The sequence below is a fragment of the Cryptomeria japonica genome, chromosome 10 (assembly GCF_030272615.1).
Source record: "Cryptomeria japonica chromosome 10, Sugi_1.0, whole genome shotgun sequence".
NCBI lineage: Eukaryota > Viridiplantae > Streptophyta > Pinopsida > Cupressales > Cupressaceae > Cryptomeria > Cryptomeria japonica.
The window spans coordinates 315,899,228-315,921,185 of record NC_081414.1 but is presented as its reverse complement, the minus strand read 5'-3'; positions in this window follow the sequence as shown (position 1 = coordinate 315,921,185).

The following is a 21,958-nucleotide window of genomic DNA, read 5'->3' as shown; positions in this document are numbered from 1 at the left end:
TAAAACATCATATAAGCATCTAAATAGTTATAATTCATCCATCCATCATCATATAAGCATGTAAGAAGAAAACCATATGCATACATCTCAATCAAATAGGAATATTGCATCATCATATGATCATTTTAGCATGTACAAACCACATGCATCCATCCATCATATAAATAAACCATAAATCATGTCACACATAGAATGCATCCAACCACCTACTGCATATCATGTCATAAAGCAATAATCAAATTCCAAGTGTACAATGATGTCAAATACATAAGAAAGATACATCTCAAGCCAAAATGAATAATCAAGTGTCTCCAAGAGCATGTATACATCAAAAGTAAGGCACGTGGATCTAAGTTGTGCTCCCTCCAGACATTGTAGGCCAGTTGAATTGGGGAACCCTCTCAAATCAATGATTGTAGTAAGGTGGCACCATCTTGCTCCAAGCATTTTATCTCTCAAATGCTCAATTCACCAGACTCCAAATGTGCAAATGAGGTGGAAAGTTAACCTCGAGGCCTTATATAGCTACTGTGGACGTGAGAGGGGTATGCCACTAGGGTAAGAGAGTGGGGCATGTATGTTGGTTGTGTAATCACATAAATTATCAAATAATAAAATAATTTTATCAGGAGATCAATTTCTAAAATTCAAAATTTATAAAAAAATATAAAAACTCAAAAAAAATTCAAAATTTAAAAATTCAAAAAAAAAAATGTCAAATGATTTCCCGAGGGGGCATCCATCCATTGTCCAAAATCAAATTTTCATTCGAGGAAATCAAATCATTTTTTTCTTTGAAACAACGTGTCAAAAACACATCGTCTCAAAGAGGGGAAAAATGTATACACCTAAAAATGGCTTGGAAAAACTAATTAAATACAAGTTATTTAATTAATGTCTAATGTCTAATCCCTCTATCTATAAATAAATTCTTTAATTTATTTATATGATTCATGACATTTATTCTTCCTATCTTAAATTCATTTCCACATCATCTAACCAACTTGCCTTATCATGCCACACCAAAATTGCCACATCAACATGTGTCTCACAAATTAAATATTCTCAAACATTTAATTACTCAAATATCTTCAAACAATTCAACAAACTTGGAGAGACACATGGAATTTGCAACCAATTAAGGACACTTGGCATCCCTTTTCCTCTCCATCCTCCACATAGCACTTGTTTCCCCTTAAGGAAACATGATCCACTTTTCTCTCCAACTTCTCCATCTCTAGCCCTTCATCTTCTCAAAACAAATACTAACCATCCATCCTTGCCACCTAGGACATGAACCTAGGAAAATATATAAATAGAACTTTCATTTGCACAAATCAAGGTCTAGAAGCTAGAAGATCATTTGCATAAAATGAAGCATTGAGAATTTTCTAGCAATTCTTAAGCATTTTATAGCATAGCATAGCATTATCAGTTAGCATAGATCAATAGAGCATTTTCCATCATGTAGAGAAAAATTGTATCTCATCTAGCTTAGTATCATATGTTGTAGGAACAATTTCTTGTATTTTGAATTCAATCTCATTCTCTGGGTTGTCATTTTGAAAGCCATCAGTGCATAAATCTGAGAGCTAGTATGGCTTGATAAATCCTTGGAGATAGAGGACAATGGGACATTCATAAGGAGGCTGAGTTTTGAATTTCTTTATCTTAATTTTCTTTTAAATTAGTCTCATTGATGTGTTTAGGATTAAATTTGATTGACAAACATTCTTGCACACATTTTGAAATAGATTTATTTAAGATAGGTATATGCAAGTTTTTTAGGTGAGAGACTCATTTATAAAAAATAAACCATAACCATAAAAAAAGACAAATGTACAGGATTCATTCTTGTATTTAATGAAGAGTTTAAAGGTCATTAGAGAATATTATATTGCAAGAATTTACTTGTATAGGCTGCAACCATCATGAAATATTGTGACTTATACATGCTAACATCGAAAATAACTACTAATCTATTAGTATCAACGTTTTAGTTTATAAAGTGTAATTTAAAATATTGATACAAGCATAACTTACACAATTAATTTCAGTAGCATGTCTATTATTTTTTTGTAGATTCATTACAATTTAAGTTTTTCTACTATGACCCTACTAGAAATTTTCAATTCTCAAACTGGTTCTCAAACTTCATGAATCATTATAGTTTCCTTGTTTTCTAGGGTAAACTATATCTTTTATTGTATGGAAAATTAACATGATAATTAGCTTTTAGTGTTTTTTATTACATTAGCAAGGAGAGGACCCTAAACCCTTACAAAACAACAAAATCAGAGAGTAGCATCACAAAATATAGCATCAAACAACCAAAGAAACAAAATCACAACAACATCTCTCAGAAGTAATTAAAATTATCATATCCACATAACTAAACATACTGTTCTCATCCAACCACCATCTACCCAAAATATAACTACGAATAACTAAACATAAAGAGTCCATAAATTTAACAGAGCATATAGTTTTAATAAAAGTCTGAGGCATATGACAAACATGCCTATTCATAAGAAAATCATTATAACAACTACACCTGACTATACTAGAATTCATCATAGAGAAAAAAGAAAAAGAAAAAAAAAAGCAAAACATAAACTGCTTAATCTTCCCTAATAAGGTTCTAGTTCTGCTCAAATCTTTGCACCTGTTCATTCCAGATCTCCAAGGGAATTATATCCTCATTCTTGTCTTCCTCATCTAGTTTGCCTTTCTTTGAGAACTTCCTAACTTTATTCTTCATCCCGCTCTGTCCAAAGACAAATCTCATGGCAACTTTCCTCATTATGCCATTAGTGATGGTACACAAAGAACTTAAGGAATTTCCCATTTGATGGTATCCCTACGTGTACTCTTCAATTTTGGCTTCAAGGTTCATAACCCTTACTTGTAGTTTGATCATTTGGTTTTCTAGATTCTTAGTGTTATCCTTCTCTACACCATAGGGTGAATCTTAAGAGCAGGGCACCATATATACATCATCCAGAGAGTTATGTGGCAAGGACACCTATTCAAAATCCTCCTTGTCCTCCAAAGATTCACTCTCTTGCATTTCCTCCTTGTATTTCTCCTCTCGTTCTTCCTCTTCCACTTAAGACTCCTCATCATTAGTATCCTCATTAGAGGAAGCTTCATGGTGTAGGGGCACCCAAGCAAGCAATTAGGACCCTGAAGACATTGGAGATGCAGGGAAGGAGTTATGAAGAACAACAAGTCAATTGGCATGTATTGAAGCCAATAATGTCATACGGAGGCAATATGAATGATGTAATAGTTAAATGTCCTGAGGGTCCTAATAAGGATCCTAGGACCAAATCTTTGTAAAATGGGTCAATAGTACCCCAAAGAGATCTAATAGGTATAGAGAGTCAATAATGATATATTTATCCTAATTGGATCAAATGCAATGGTTGGGAGAGTGTTAGGTTAGTAGGAATCAATAAAATCAAATGTTGAAATTCAAATTTTGAATCAAAACGGTCAAATAGGTTTTTAGGTAGGAAAGATGATTTAAGAGTTTTTTAGCATTTTAATCATTCCAAAATGAATGGAGACCGGTTGGGGTAGTTAGGAGAAGTGGCTATAAATCCTTTGAAGTCATTTTTTATTGGAGTTGATGAACCGTACGGCTACTATATGAATATAATAGCAAAGTGAATAAAAATAGTTATTTCCTTGCATTTCCCAGTTTTTTGTTGATGTTTCATTGATTGGAAGTGTTTGTTTTGTATAATGATAGAAATATGCATTTATTGATCTATGATAGAGTTTGTTTAAATTATTTGGTAAGAGATTTGATCAGACTTTGCCATTTATTGTTGGTTGTACCTTTCATTTATGAGTTTTATCTTTGGTTTGAAGGCCAAAAATCCATTCTAGGGCCATTCTATGAATGTAAGACCCTTATTCTCATAGAATGGGCTCTATTTAACATGTATTATATGATCCTAATGAATTAACTTGCAGTAAGAGTGGATATGTAGGCAATCACATCAAGTTGTATGAAGAAGAGTGAATAAGTTTCATGCCAAGGCTATAGCAGCAAGAGTTATACCTTAATAAGGGGGTATTTTAATGATTGGAGGAGTCTCATATGACCTAGGATAAGGTGTAGGAACCTTGAACAAGTTTCAGAAGAATTGGGAGGGCTGTTAACCAGTAAACCCTTGGTTTTGGAGCAAGTTGGTGAGGGTTTTGGGGTTTTCATATCAAACAAGATCATAGAACCAAATTTATTTGAGCCATATTACAATACTTTTGAGATTTTTAAGGTTGGGGGATAAGTATTTGTCATACTTCCTTTGTAAAAGTGGGGTAATTTGCACTTAAAATCAGTCCACAGTCTCAGGACAACAGGTTGGGTCCAAAACAACAATACCTGAGCCTGTGATAAGTTGCAATACACTGAAATGGGTGTCTAAAAAAGGTAATTTATTTTGAAGGTGATTTGGAAATTTTTGGAGAAAACTAATTAAAACAGTCTCAGGAGGCCTAGTTGGGGCTAGTAAGTCTAGTAGAGGCCTAGGAGGGTTTGAGTGCCTATTGGATGATTGAGACTTTGGAATCAGTTGATTATCATCATAATAGGCTGGAGTAAGTGTTTGGAAGCCTTTGGAGTCTTTGATAAGTGTTAGTTTGACATTTTCCCTTTAGAATGATTAAGGTGCCTTGGAAGACTTGGTAGAATCAAGAAGATTGAAGCATTTCACAAGCATATTGTCATAAGTTATCTAAACCCCCTAAACCCTCTACATCAAATTGGTATCAAATTCATGTGTATATCTTTGAGGGAAGGTTGTGATAAGATGGCACCTAAAAATCAAATGGCTAGGGAGATAGAGGAGTTGAGAGAATCCCTTGAAATAGAGAAAAGGGAAAAGAGGCAGTTGGAAGCAACAAAGGATAGGGAGGATAGAAAACAAAGGAGAGAGAGATTACAACTACTATCAAGGATTGAAGCCTTAGAGAAAGAAAGGGAAGAATCTAAAAGAGAGGAGGTGAGTGAAGAAGTGGAAGCACATGATGAAGGGGAAAGGCATGAAGAGAATAGGGAAGAGGTGGTAGACCCTGAAGAGAGGAGGTTGGTAAGATTATTGAAAGTAGTCGAAGGTGGTGGAATAAAAGGTCATGTTGATTTACCTATATAACAGGGAAGGATGGATAGTGAGGAAGTTCTAGGGTGGATAGAGGCCCTAGAAAACTACTTTGAATTGGAAGATACTGATGATGATAAGAAAGTGAGATTTACAAAGGCAAAATTGAGAGGAACTGCATTGACATGGTGGAGTGGTATGTAGGCTGAGAGGACAAAAAGATGATTGAACAAGGTTACAAGTTGGGAGAGAATGAAAGAAATGATGAAAGTACAATTTCTACCATCTTATTTTACTATACAAACAAAGAGGATGAGATAAAACTTAAAACAAAGATACGTGGATGTGATGACATACACAGAGAAATTTCACAAATTGAGCATTAGGGGGGGAGCAGAGGATGAAGAAGAAAAGGTAGCCAGGTATTTGAATGGGTTAAGGTATAATTTGTAGGATGATATTGGTTTGAGTATTCCATAAATGTTGGGAGATTGTTTTCAACTTGTAATAAGGGTTGAGGAGAAGTTGAAGAGAAAACAAGAAAGACAAGGAGGTGAATTAGAGGTAGAGGATCCATGAGAGGAAGAGGGGGTAGGTCTGAAAATGTTTCACAAAGATGAGATAACAAGGATAAAGATTCTACATCAGAGAAAAGAGGTGGTTACAACTATAGAGGAGGAGGAAGATTTGGTAGTGGAAGAGGATCATATGTATTCACAGGAAGGTGTTACCATTGGAATGAAGTAGAGGAAGGGATAAAAGAGTACATTTGAGATATGAAGAAGAAGAAATGAAAGAAGAGAAGAAATCATTGAAAGAAGGACCAATGTTAGATGGATAATTCCTCATGGTTAGTAAAGGAAAGTTGCATCAACAAGCATCAAATCAGGTATCCATTTTTAAAACACAATGTTTGAGCAAAGGTAAGATATGCAAGATGGTTGTTGATTTAGGTTCACATGATAATCTTGTTTCTTATGATATGGTGCACAAATTGGGATTGAAGATATTTGATCATCCTAATCCTTATCATGCCACTTGGTTTAGTCAAGAGAAACATGTGATGATTAGTCAGAGGGCATATGTTGATTTCTCAATTGGTCAATATCATGATAGGGTTTTGTGTGATGTTATACCAATGAATTTACAGAGAACTATACATGATGGCTATAGAAATGTATACTTGGTGCATAAGGATAACAAGAGTTATATTTTAATACCTTTTCCTTGTAAGGAGAAGAATGAACACAATGTTATTTGTTTTGGGGACAAAATTAGGATGTGCGTGAAGGGTAATGAGAAAAAGGATACTGGTTGGAGGGATCAAACAAACTTGCAGCAAGGTTGGGACTTCAAGAGTATAAAGGTTGGGAATATTGATTGCCTTGTGGTCGAGCAGAGAAATTTAGTTAAACCTCTGAGTTTTTAGATGAAAACAAATCAGAACTATGACATGGGGAGGCAAGGAGAGTTGCAGGAACAAGGTCCTAGACAAGGACCCAAAAATATGCTTTTTGATACTAATGTCTTTGGTAAGATGAATGTAGGTTGTAGTAGGAGGAAGATAAAACTTGGAAAATACATATACCATGTCAAAAATCAGAAGACAATATTGTTTGATGGTTGGAACAGGATTGGTCACTCTTGGGAGAGGAGTTTCTTTGTTTGGTGGGGAGTATGGTGCAGGGGCACCCAAGCAAGTAATCAGGACCCTCAAGACATTGGAGATGTAGGGAAGGAATTATGAAGCACAACAAGTCAATTGGTATGTGTTGAAGACAATCATGGCATTTGGAGGCAATATGAATGATGTAATGGTTAAATGTCCTAAGGGTCCTGATAAGGATCCTAGGACCAAATCTTTATAAAATGGGTCAATAGTACCCCAATTAGTTCTAATAGGCATATAGAGTCAATAATGATATATTTATCCTAATTGGATCAAATGTAATGGTTGGGAGAGTGTTAGGTTAGTAGGAATCAATAAAACCAAACATTGAAATTCAAATTTTGAATCACAACGGTCAAATAGGTCTTTAGGTGGGAAAGATGATTTAGGAGTTGTTTAGCATTTTGATAATTCCAAACTGAATGGAGACTGGTTGATTTAGTTAGGAGAAGTGGCTATAAAGCCTTTGAAATCATTTTGTATTGGGGTTGATGAATAGTACAGCTATTGTACAGACAAAATAGCAAAGTGAATAAAAACAATTATTTCCTTGCATTTCCTAGTTTTTTGTTGATGTTTCATTGATTGGAAGTGTTTGTTTTGTATGGTGATAGCAATAGGAGTTTATTGATATGTGATAGAGGTTGTTTGAATGCTTTGGTAGGAGATTTGATCAGACTTTGCCATTTATTATTGGCTGTATCTTTCATTTATGAGTTTTATCTTTGGTTTGAAGGCCAAAAATGCATTCTAGGGCCATTATATGAATGTAAGACCCTAATTATCATAGAATGGGATCTATTTAACATGTACTATATTATCATAATCAATTAACTTGCAGGAAGAGTGGATGTGCAGGTGATCACTGTGAGTTGTCTGAAGAAGAGTGAATAAGTTGCATGCCAAGGCTATAGTAGCAGGAGTTATACCTTAACAAGGGGGTATTTTAATGATTGGATGAGTCTCATATGAACTAGGATAAGGTTTAGTAACCTTGAAAAAAATTTAGAAGCATTGGGAGAGTCGTTAACCAGTAAACCCTTAGTTTTGGAGCAAGTTGGTGAGGTTTTTGGGTTTTTCATATCAAAAAAGTTCATAGAACCAAATGGACATGATTTTCCTTTTATTTGAGTCATATTACACTATTTTTGAGAGTTTTAAGGTTGGGGTATGAATATTTGTCATACTTCCTTTGCAAAAGTGGGGTAATTTGCACCTAAAATCAGTCCACTATCTCAGGACAGCAGGTTGGGTCCAAAACAACAATACCTGAGCCTATGATAAGTTGTAATACACTGAAATGGGTGTCTAAAAAGGTAATTTATTTGGAAGGTGATTTGGAAAATTTTGGAGAAAACTAACTAAAACAGTCCCGAGAGGCCTAGTTGGGGCTAGTAGGTCTAGTAGAGGCCTAAGAGGGTTTGAGTGCCTAGTGGATGATTGAGAATTTGGAATCAGTTTATTCTCATCATAATAGGTTGGAGTAAGTGTTTGGAAGCCTTGGGAGTCTTTTATAAGTGTTAGTTTGACATTTGCCCTTTAGAACCATTAAGGTGCCTTGGAAGACTTGGTAGAATCAAGAAGATTGAATCATTTCACAAGCATATAGTCATGTCATCTAGACCCCCTAAACCCTCTAAATCACTTCATCATCTTCTAGGATAAATTCCTCAGAAAATTCATGAGTCATTTCTTTGGGTTCAATTTTGACCCTTCTATCTTTGGTCAGGAGACGATCCAACCTTCTCTCCCTAGAGATGCCCTCCTTTTCCTTCTCGAGCATCCTCTTCTCTTCCTTCTCAAAGTCATTTAAGTCAAGATCTATGGTGATATTTATCTTGGAGGAGTATTTATCGAGCTTTATGGCCTTAATAGGTGTTTTTTAGGGGTTTCTAATTTTCTTTTATTAGGATTACTTTTAAGCAGGGCTACCTCTAGGGTTTATTGTTCCTTCTTGGCATAGGGCTTCTTACCTTTGGATTTGGTCATGGGAGTACTTTCAGGCAAAGGAAAGGGGTTGGTCTCAATGAGCTCAATTTTAATAGAGGATTCATGGGCCTCATCCTCAGTCTCAGAGTTTCCTAAAAGGGTAAGCAAACAATTGCAATGGGGGAGTGGTCAAAGGTGTATTTATACATAATATAAATAAGCCCTTGGTGCAGCAGAGGATTAGCATCATCAACAATACTGAGTACAAGTAAAGTGAACATAAAATAAGGTAAATTTATCCTATCACCATGCCTAATGTGATTCAGGATGGGGAAATGATAGTCATGCACATAGGTATAATGTCCTTCTAAGGTAAAGTATTTCATAACAAAATAGCTAACGATACAATAGGGCTTAGGAAGGACAAAACGACCATACCCATTTTGCACCACCAATGCCCTCTCTCCTTTTTCAAACAATTTCTTCATGTAGTACTTGTAATCTACTAAGATTTTCTTTTCAACTTTCTCGCCCTCATTTTGCAACCCGGTCACTTTCGCAATGAGCTTCGGTGAAACAATAAAGGAAATTTGGCCAATTGACACCTGACCATTTTTCCAGAAGTTGCAAAATCTTGTTGACAAGGCTTTTTTATAACCCTTCATGGCTAGAAAGAAGGGTGACATACCCACTTTGTGGAAAATATCCCACACCTCTTCATTTTTTGAAGTTTTGTGCTACTTTTAGGCTCTGTCCTCTTCAAAGGGCCCCCCATTTCAATAGAATTAGCCATAGTGCTACAAGAGAAATTCTGAAAGCGACATAAAAATAAATTTCAACTTATAAAACCATCCTCATTCGGTAAAAAATAGTCACCAAAAAGGCTATCTTTGGATTGATTATCTTCATTGTCCTCACTTGTGAGAGGGAAACTCACATCGTGGGAAATTAAGTTGCTATGAAAAACAAACCCATTAAATAATTTCCTCATATTTAGTATTTAAGGCAAGGTGGAGTGGAAAAGGATTCATACTTCCAAAATTGCAAATATAACTATTGACATACACATCACTGTTTAGCCTAGTAGACATCCAACACAACCCCAAATTAGCCACCCAGTCAGCATCCTTATCACTATCCTGATAATCATTAGGCAATTAGTTTGAATTTGAGAAAGTTTGGTGCTCATATTTAAAAGGTAAGGAGGGAAAAGGCAATCAAAAAGAGCCATTATTTTCCTAATTAATTGATAAAGTCACCCAGGTAAGGTTTAGCCCATTCCTTAGAGAGGATTTTTTTAACCTGATCGGGCTCTGGTTATAATTATAAAAACTCCAATCCTTATGAGTTAGGCCTTGATTTGTAGCTTCATTAGTCACATGGTTCACTTCTCTCAAACTATGTTGGTTTTTGATACTCTTAAAGAGGTCCATCAACCTTTTACACTCTTCCATAATACTTTTTATTTCCCAAGGAATATTAGCACTACCATTCAAGCAGTTCATAATGAGTTTAGAATCACCTTCCAAGACTACATTTTGGCATTTGAGATTATGGAGGTGTAAGAGACCTTTCCAAGCAACCATAGCCTTTTCCCTATTGTTATATCTTTTCCCTAGATTGAAACAATAGCCTTCCATCATAAGGCCCCTACAATTTCTTATGATGCCACTCACTCCAGATAAATTAGGATTCCCTTTAGAACAGCCATCAAAGGTGAATTTTAACCAACCTTCCTCCAGAGGAGTCTAGATTCAATTATTCTTTAAGATCAAATTATGCCAATTCATCATAAGAAGACTATGGTTAATTCCCCATATCTAATTTATTCTCAGATCCATCAAGATTGGCATCACTTTAGAGGTCCCCGACAAGGCAACATTTATATTCTCCTTAACCTGCTATTTAATGATGTGAAACAAAACTTTACTGCTATGAGATTCTTCTCTAAATACCCTGTTATTATGCTCCTACAAATTCTAGGTAGTGAAAGGAGGAATTTGGAGCCAAAGGTTCTTGATAATTGGGTGTGTAAAAGGGTTGAGAGTCCATTTCTCTATGAATTCTTTCAAATTCCTAAGGAAGGTCTAGCTAATCATAAGATCAACAAGCAACTCATCCTAAACCTCCCTTGTGAATTGACAGTGCAAGAATAGATAGTTAATTCTTTCAAGATCTTTACAACAGAAGAAACAACTATTGACAAGGGATAAACCTCTTTTATTTAAATTGTCAATAGTTAAAAAATTTCCATGAGCAGTAGCCCACAAAAAATAATTGGTCTTGGGTATGAGGCCTTTAACTCAAATCCTTTTCTAGTAGAAGTTGTCCTTAGGTTCTTCAACAATGTTGTTATAGGCGGATTTGATCAAGAAAGCTCCAGAGGGGTTGTACTTCCAAATTCATTCATCCTCCAAGTGGGGCAAAAAAAAGGAAAATCTCCTAGAAAGAAAGCCAAGGATTAGGCCTCATTCATCAATTGATTTAAGATATGAGCCAGAATCTTCATATTAATCAACACCAAATCCACATGATTTCTCCACCTAGCCTTGTCCCTTTGCCACCAGAGGTAATCATGAACAAGATTATCACAACTTTTGATAAGGATCTATTTAATTTTATTGAATTAAGTAATTTCTGATAGTGCATAATCTTTTAGCCAAACATCATCCCAAAACCTAGTGCTCTTTCCATTTGCCACCATCTTTTTTCCTCCTTTTATAAGAATAGTTTTGGTTTTCAAAACATTGTTCCAAATGCAAGAACTAGAGGGTAAATCTTTATTAGTAAGAAAGCTGCAACTACTGGCATTATTAAGGTTTTTGGCAGTAATAATTTTTATCCAGTCCTTAGCACCTTCAATCAACTACCACCCAATTTTGGAAATTAAGGCCCTATTAAAAAATTTAAGCTTTCTTATACCAAACCCTCCTTCACTAATGGAACTGCAAAATTTATCCCAAGCAACAAGAGATAGTCTTGTTTTTTCTTCAGTACCCGTCCAAAGGAGGCGATTTTGAATTTTTTCAATCTTATCAGCAACACATGCATGCATCTTAAAAAGAGAGAGGTAGTAGACTAGGATGTTCTATAGGTAGGATTTGACTAATTCGATTTTACTAGCCAATCTTAGCAATTTCCCTTTCCATCTAGCTAGCTTCTTCTGAAATATTTCAATGATACCATTCCAAAAGAGAATAGTGGGGGATTTAGAAATAAGAGGCAGAGGCAACCCCAGGTAGGAATCAGGTAAGGAGGTAGCCTCACAAGACAAAATGCTTGTGATTTTAGCCTGAAGGTCATGGTGAACATTCATAAAGAACAACTTTCTCTTTTTATAATTAATATGTTGACCCAAGATCATAGCATAATTTTCAAGGATCTCCTTCCAACCTTTGGCCTCCAATATGTAGTCTTCTTTAAAGATGATTGTGTCATCCACAAACAATTGATATGATATAGGGTCCATAGTAGAGGCTACTTTGATAACTTTTAGTCTACCAGTCCTTTTAAGTCTTTCAATTTTTATCCCTAAGACTTTAGCAACAATAATGAACAAGTAGGGTGAAAGAGGGTCCCCTTGATGGAGATCCCTACCATAGGAGAAGTAACATCTAGGTGATCCATTAACTAGAACCTAGCATAGCAATGTAGTCACACACTATGTAGTCATCTTCAGATATTTATCCTTAAAGCTGAGCTTCTTCAACACTTCAAAGAGGAAGTTTCATGATACTCTATCATAGGCCTTTGAGATATCTAACTTGAAAGCCATACTAGGAGTTTTGTTGTGATCCATTGAATGCACAAGTTCATGAGTAGTGATAACTGCATCCATAATATGTCTCCCTTTAACGAATCCTTCTTGGTTGGTAGAAATAATTTTGTCTAGCACAAGTTTGAGCCTATTAATAATGAATTTTGATAGGATTTTATTCAAAGTGTTACATAGGCTAATAGGCCTAAAACCCTTAATGGAGACAACACTCTCATTCTTTGGAATTAAAGAAATGTAGGTATAATTAACTTAATTGAGGAGTTTACTAGAACTGAAGAAATCCTTTACAACATTAAAGATGTCCAGACTAATAACATCCCAATGTTAGGGCTTAGGCAGACCTGAGCAAATACAAATTAACAATTATATGCAGATACAAACATAAAAGATGAAGAAAAATACATAACATAGGTAACATAGAGATTTAACATGGTTCACCCAAGATGGGATACATCTACAGAACACAATAGTCCAATATTTTCTTATTATCCAATAAATCAGTACAACACCATTACAATGCCTTTTTACATTTTAGTCGCTTATAACATACAATTTTTAGGGCAAGATACAAAGTCAACCTTTTTAGGGTTTTTTTTTCAATGTTGTTATTTTTTTCAAAAAATAGCAAAAAAAACTCTCAAGGCTATGGCCCCGAGCCTCAACGAGGATACATAATGAGTTTACAGTTCTTGCATGATTAGTCGCTAAATACCAACAATCTCCCACTTGGAGACTGATCATGGATGACACTACTGCACTTGCAACTCCCACTAGATAAAATAACTAGATTCAACTGTTCCTTAATTTCATTATTGTCAATCAAGAAGGCCAATAGAAACTGACAAGGAAATCAACTTCTCCCATGTGATTTCCTTCATAAACATATCTGTAGGATTGTCACTTGTGTGAATCTTTTCAAGCTATAATTGGCCATCCTCTAGAATGGACCGAATGAAGTGGTACCTAAGATGAATGTGTTTTGTCCTCAAATGAAGAGAAACATTCTTTACAAGATGAATGACACTCTAGCTATCAGTATATAATGGGATATCCTCCTACATCTAGCCCAATTCCTCTAGAAAATGTTATAACCAAATAATCTCCTTGCTAGCTTCAGTAGCATCCACATACTCAGCTTCAGTGGTTGAAAGTGAAACAACCTTTGGGTGAGCCCACAATAGTGGGTTACACTTTTTTGCCAACTTTGACACTTCAATTTTTCATTTTTAGAAAAAACCTCACGTTCAGACACTTATTAAGTTGATAAACTATAAAAAAATTGTAGATGATGTGAACTAGTGATTTATGAAATTTTTTGTGCAAATTCTAAATATTTTTTTTGAAATTTTTTTGAATCAAATTATTCATTTTTCTATCTCCCTCAAAAACTAGTTTTTTACAAATAAACAACACTTTTAAAGAGTGATACTCATTTGGTATGGCATAACTTTTTTTTCTAAAATAGATATGAATGTGATTCATTCGAATTTAGTTTTGTGACATCCATATCTAATGTTTCCAATTGGTTTCATAACATTATCTTCAATATTTTATATTTTATTAATTTTTGAAGGCGAGTTAACTGTAATTTTGACATATGTTCATTTGGTTGATCATAACTTGTTGTGTATCTATCCAAATACAATTCATTTATTTTTGTTGTAAACAGGACTTCAATACCTAGTGCACAAATATTTTTCATAATTTTTTTTCACTTGTTTACTATTTTTCCATAACCGTTGAACTTGGAAGTTGATGTTTGGTACGAAACCTATGTTTAGTTGATATATAAAAAAAAATCATAATAAACTCTTTATATATTAAAATAATAGTTATTAGAAATCTTGCTTTGAGTACTACTATCATGCATTTGGGTTTGTCAAAATTCTTCCATTTGAGCCCCCAATTTGAGCTTCGAAGGCCAAAAATCTGTAGAAACCATGAGAGGTTTGGGGGGAGTCCAAAACCAAGCATGTTCAATAGAACATGTGTTCTATTAAAGGGGATTTGATCGAATCCCCCTTCTATCGAACCCTCTAATGCAAATCTTATGTTTTATGCCTTTTTGGGTTCGATCAGAAGTTGGTTTCAATCGAATGTGTTTTTTACATTCGATCAAAAGGGGGTTTCAATAGAACATGGCTAAAATCAAGTTTTGGACAAAAGGGTCAATTTTTTTCATCCAAAAAAGTGTAACCCACTATTGTGGGTTCACCCCTTTTGTAGTCTAGAAATCCAACTAACTACAACTCCTCCTATAATTTTGGAATACCCTATAGTACTCATTCTTGTATCAATATCACCTGCCAGATCAGAGTCAACATATCCTTGTAGAGAAGAGTTAGATCCTTTGAAACATAATAACTTTGTAGTAGTAACTCTCAAATACCTGAGAATCCATTTGACAACATTCCAATGTTCCATTCCTGGATTGCTCATATACTTTCTCACAACTTCCACTGTATGTGCAATATCTGGATGTATGTATATCATTGCATCCATTAGACTGCCAATGGCTGATGAATACAAAATGTTAGACATTTTTTTTACCTCTTCCTATGTCTTTGGACACATCTCCTTAGTCAATTTGAAATGACTAGCCAAAGGTGTACTAACTACTTTTGAATTTTGCATGTTAAATCTTTTCAACACCGTCTTTATATACTCACTTTAGGATAAAATTAATGTTCCATTTTTCCTTTCCTGTGAAATCCTCATGCCAAGGATTTTTGTAGTTGTACCCAAATCCTTCATAGCAAATGACCTTGCTAATTTATTTTTAAGTTCATTTATATGATGCATGTTAGTCCCAACAACAAGCATGTCATCAACATAAAGTAATAGGGTAATATAATTGTCATTATCCAATCTCTTAAAATAAACACAATGATCAAAATGACATCTATGGTAACCTTGTTCATCCATGAAACTATCAAATTTCAAATAGCATTATCGGCGTGCTTGCTTTAGGCCATATAGACTCTTCTTCAACCTGCACACTAAATCCTTACCTTTGACCTCATATCCCTGTGGTTGTTGCATGTAGATTTCTTCCTCCAAATTCCCATGGATAAAAGTTGTTTTAACATCTATTTGTTGAAGATGCAAGTCTTATGTACCCATAAGACTTAGAACAGTTCTAATTAAAGTCATTTTAACAAATGGAGAAAATATTTCATCAAAATCTATACCCTTTTTCAGTGCAAAACCTTTTACCACAAGTCTATCCTTATATCCTTTCTATCCTCCATCCTCCTACTTCAACCTATAAACCCATTTATTCGGTAAGGCTCTTTTTCCTACAAGTAATGAGACTAAGTCCCAAGTTTGATTTTGCATCAAGGATTCCATTTCCTCTTTCATGCCTAGCTTCCACTACTATTTGGCATCCACTTGCATTGCTTCTTCATAGCCTTCTAGTTCACCAAAATCAGTTAATAAAATTGAATACAAAGAAGGATAAAATCTTTAAGGGGGTCCCCTTAACCTTATAGAACATCTAACACTTGCAAGAGTTTGTTGGATGTTTTGTTGTTGCTGAGAATCAGGTACCAATGGCATTTCATTCTCAAGAATCTCATCCAACACCACATATTCCTTTTTGACTTATTCATGCGCCTTTTCCTACATTTGTTATTTACACATGACCTTCTCATTGAATATAACATCTCTACTTCTAATTATTTTCTGATTTTCAAAATCCCATAACTGATAACCAATGTCATCCCTTCCATATCTAATGAAGGTACATTTCTAAGATTTATCATCAACCTTAGTTCTATTTTCTTTATCAACATGGACAAAAGATTCACGACCAAAGGTTTTTAGAAAAGAGTAATTTACTTTTTAACAATCCATGCCTCCTCTAGAATGCCACCATCCAAAGCATTCGAAGGTCCTCTATTTATCAAATAAATAATAGTATGTACAACATCTGCCCAGAAATGTAGGGGCAATCCAGCATGCAATCTCATGGTCCTATTGGTGCCCAAAACCAAAGATTGGAAAACCCAAAGACTTGCCAAATCCTCAAGCAGTTCAATTAGCCTTGGCCAATGAATAGGGATAGTCAAAGACTAAATCCCTCTGCACTTTAGGCTACACTAACCTAGGCGGGTGTACCTCACACTCTCAAGAACAAAAGAGATTATTTAAAGTGGATTTAAGCCTTTTAGCAAATTACAAACTGGGAAATTGTTGTCTGCAATTATGGTTTATTATGTGCTTTAAATAAATGCCCTTGAAAAGAAATGATTGTGAATATATATTGAAAATGAGATTGCTTTCAGGACCTAAAAGACATATGCATAGATTAGTTCATATAAGATTTGGGAATAATGTTTTTCTGTCAAGAACCTTGAATGCATATAGATCAAAACCTTGAAAAATCAATAACAAACTAGTGCCTCTATCCAGGGATATATATGACACTTTGTGGACAAAATATCTTATCAACTCAAGAGACAATTTCTCATCAGTTATGAAGGTTCAGTATGTGTTACACAAACAATAAGAACTCAATCTTTCACTTAATGCAACAACATGTGATTCACATCATAGTAAATCTATATACAAATTTATTCAAAGCACAAAGGTAATCATCAACACAAAAGTGTGCACAATATTTGGAAAAGCAACAGTGAACCTTGTATATTAACCTTTAGGAAATGATTGTATACATAAGATGCACTTACAGATACTCCATTACAAATTGCTTGCACAAAATGGTACTTCTTCTTCCTACAGACTTCCCTAGTACAAATGACATTCAGTCCTTACAACGGCATGATGTTCTATGAAAATCTCCCTTCTTCTGTAAAACTGACTCCCTTTAAATATATTAATCAAAAAGCACATATGAAAGGACACACCCTTTCATACACAAGAGGGAGTTACAGACAGTTGCATTCCCAAAGGACACACACTTTGGTTTGAAAAAAAACTACAAATGAATCACTAAAATACAACACTAAGACATTAATAATGTAGATTTAATATTTCGTTTCTGCTTGAGTTCCTAATTTCCAAGCTTTGATAAAAGTTTCCTGCACATAAATTAAACCAATCAGGTTCCTCAAATGGAAAGTAAATCATGATTTTCCTTTGGTTAAGTTTTGCATTAAAAATTAGATCTTTTTAGATACATAAATAATCATTCTCCTTAATCAAATATTTTACAACTTTTCTGGAAAATACTTTTACAAAAATTCACACTTTGATTCCGCATAAAAAATTGACCCTAATACACATGTTCCACTTTATTCACTTAGGGTGAAAATATCATCCAATTAACTAATCCAATATTATTCATGAATACTATTGAATATATTTCATCCATTGAAGAAGTATTTCCAAGATAATGATTTAATGTATTTTTCACAAATAATAAAATCATTACATCTTCTAGTATTATATTAATTTATTAAAGTAAGAAATACTTCCTTCCCATGGAAGAAATAATATGTTTTCTCTACACATGAAATGACACTATTTAGATATTGCAATAAATCAAACATTTATCCTTCTAGGGCTAATAAAAATATCTTTAATAACATTAGAAACATTTTGCAAGATCAAATTTGACCTAAAAGGAAATATACCATATATACTTAGGGAAAAAATAACTCAAAATACTGTGCCATATAGTCACAAGATTTACCAAAACAAAAAATTCAAAAAGAATAATATTCCCTAAGAATAATAATATTGTATTAATAACATTTTGGGAATACATTACACTTGAATTAAAACTTTCGAAAACCTAAAAAGATTACTTAATGACCCGCTTTGGAAAAATTTAAAAAAAATTACCCTAAAGAGATGTATAATCTTTACACATAATTAGAGTAAAAATATTTCTTAAAAATATGATATAACTCCAAAAGTAAATGAATTCTCCTTGAGTAAATATTCCAATGAGAGTGATTTACTTTCACTTGAATAATTTCCAAAGTAAAAAGAAATTTGCTATAATAACCTCTTTTGGTAAGGAAATTTAACTTTTGGAAAACTAATAATCATTAGTCTTTGAAATATTAACTTTTCCATGCAATGATACTTTTAAGAATAATAAGAGATTATTATCTTGAAATAAGGAAGTATCAAGAATCATGTTTAATCGTTTGAGTAAGAAATACGCCCTCATAATGTTCGCCCAAGAAACAAATATAATTTTCTGCACACAAAATACCATAATGAGATATTGCAATAAACTCAATACTTTTCCTTTGATATGGTTATCTTGAAATGTAATGCCATTAGAAATATTTTATAAAAAATAATTTGCCCTAAAAGGAAATTAACTTTACATGACACAACCATTAGGGCAAAATATCTAATGAGACATTCCTAAAATTACAATAATCAAAGATTAAAGAAAATAAATCTATAAAAGTCACTTTATACATTATTTAAAAAATCTCAAAATGTAAATATATTATATAGAAAACACATGAGATTATTTACTTTCAAGAAAAATTAAATTTAAAGGTAAAATATTAATTAATAACCTCTTAAAATCAATTTTAGCTTTTTAAAAATAAATCAGAAGCAAAAATTAAAATACATTACCTTTGCTTTGTCCATCGGGGTAGCTTGCTCTATCAGGGTAACACATTTTTAGTTCCCCACTTTGTGCAAATGCCACTTTTACTTATAAAGTTTTCTAAAATAAAAATGATTTACCTTTTGGAAAAAACTTTTATTCCTTTTGGCAATATAATCTTTTATTTAAAAGATTTACAAAATAGACTCTCCATAGAACTTGATATATATTTTGTAAAAGCATTCATATTTTACCCTCTTGAAAATAAACTTTTATTTACTTTTATAGTAACCCTACATATAACACATCAATGCCAATTAAAATTTGTGTTAATAAAAAAAAATCATTTGAAATCTTATAACACAAATAAATGAATATGTTATAACAATAGCTAAATTAATATATCAAAATTAATAATTTTATGCAGGAAAAATAAAAATAAGACGTGAATAAAATGAATTTCATATGACATGAACACATATGGTTCCAAAATTCTTCATTAGGTTGAATAAATCATAATCATTTCAAGGAAATGGTTGGCTTAGTGTAATGATCCTGCAAGAAAGAGAACCGTTATTATCGAAATGCCATTATTTAAAGAAAATGCAAAATGATACATAATGGACTTATTTAAATTTACTTAAAAATGATATAGTAAATAATATCATAAGGCTCTAAAATTTGACATGGTAATACTTGAATGTACACTAAATGCAGAGAAATCAATAACTTGACATAATTACACTCAAATGAAATGAATTTTGGTTCAGAAGGGTGTACCTAAAAATTCAAGTTTTGAATACATATACATACCTGGAAATCGATCTCTTAACGTGTTCATAGGTTTTCAGGAGCTGGTCATAGGTAGTGCATACAATTGTATTGAGAAATCCTCTTTTTGGCATGAATCTATAACTCTAAAAAATTTCAAATTTTAGGGTTCTAAGAGGTCCTTGCACATTCCATGATGGTCCTATTCATTCTCTTAGACACACCATTTTCTTGTGGAGTTCTTGAAACTATCTTCTATCTTCTGATTCCATTGTAAGAACAATAACTTCAAATGCTTTTCTGCAATACTCACCTCCATTATTAGATCTGAGACACTTCAATTTTTTCCTATCTCATTCTTCTCAATCAAAGCTTTCCATTTCTTAAAAGTTTCAAAAACATATGATTTCTATTTTAGGAAATATAACCATGTTTTCCTAGTTGTACCATCTATAAAAATAACATAATAATAAGAGTCGCTGAGAGATGATACATGAGCTGACCCCCATACATCTAAATGGATAAGCTATAACTTCTCACTCTTCTTATCTTTCCCAACCTTAAAAAATCTGACTCTTTTTTGTTTCGCATAAACACAGTTTTCACAAAACTCTAAATCAATTCACTTCAGTCCTAGCAACAAATTTTTAGAGTGAATTATTTCCATCCCTTTCTCATGTGCCCAAGTCTATGGTGCCATAGTTTCAAATCTGCCCTTGCAATATCTATTATAGTTGTCCCTACAACAACTTTCTCTATAGCAGCTAAGGTAGAATATGTATTACTAGTGCACAAATACAATGTGCCTACCTTTGCACCTTTAGCTACTACTAATACACCTTTAGTGACCTTCTAGACATTATTTATAAATGCAACTATATAGCCTTCACTACCTAGTCATCTTGCAGAAATTAAATTTCTTCTTAAATTAGGGGCATGCCTTACCTCCTTCAGCAACCAGTCATTTCCATTCCGCAACTTGATTTTTATCTTTCCTTTTCCAACAATCTCATAGGGCTCATCATCACCCAAGTATACCTATCCAAAATCATCTTGAACATAATTTAGAAAATATTTTTTATGGGGTGTGGCATGAAATGAAGCCCTTGAATATATTACCCAAGAATCATTAACATTATCTAAACACAAAATTAAAGCATCTTGTAAAGTATTACTTGCAACATTGGCATCCTTACTATCATCTCCATTTTCGTCTCCTTGTTTGTTTTTCTAAGACCAAAAATCTTTCTTTAAATTGAGAGCATCCTTTCTTTGACTTCCCTTGTGACTTCTCATGATTTCATTGTCTTTTTCCTCTTTCCTTTGATCTTCCCCTGCTCTCTACATTCAAAATAGTACTTGATGATGTTGAAGTCTCACCTATTCTTTTCTACCACATTTCCTCGCTTAGGATAACAATAACAACATCATCAAATTTCAAAGTGTTTGTACCAGAGATTGAGTTACTTATAGTCATAACCAAGCTATCCCAGTTTTCTTGCAAAGAACATAAAATTAAGAGAGCTCTAACCTCTTCATCAAATTTAACTTTTATAGAAGTCAATTGGCTGGTAACTATATTAAATTCATTCAAATGATCTACTAAAGTTCCTCCTTCACTCATTTTGATATTAAATAAACACTTCATAAGAAATACCTTATTCGAAGCTAGAGGTTTCTGATACAATTTTGCCAATGCCAACATTAGGGTTTCAGTTGTTGCTTCTTTTGATACATTGAATTCTACAAATGGTGCAAGGCACAACCAAATGGTCCCTAGTGCCTTTCTTTCCAGAATATTCCAATCTCCATCTAACATCGAGTGCTAAGTTCCTACCATGCGTTAATAATACTATAAGATATGGCTCCTTCTCCCAAAGAAATATCCCCCCAGAACCAACAAGAAAATGAATAAACAAACAAATAACTCACACAAAAAATAGTGTATAGACCAATAAAACTATGCCAATAACCTAGCACCTATAGACCAATGAAAATAAGACAATAACCTAGCACGAGTACAATAAAAAGTTGCGAGAAAAAGCCAAACTTACAACACAAATCCACCAAGAGTTGTAGGAACAATTCTAAACATGATCACTTTTGCATTTTTTATTACCTCTATACTTATTTAGTTACCAACACCACACAAATTG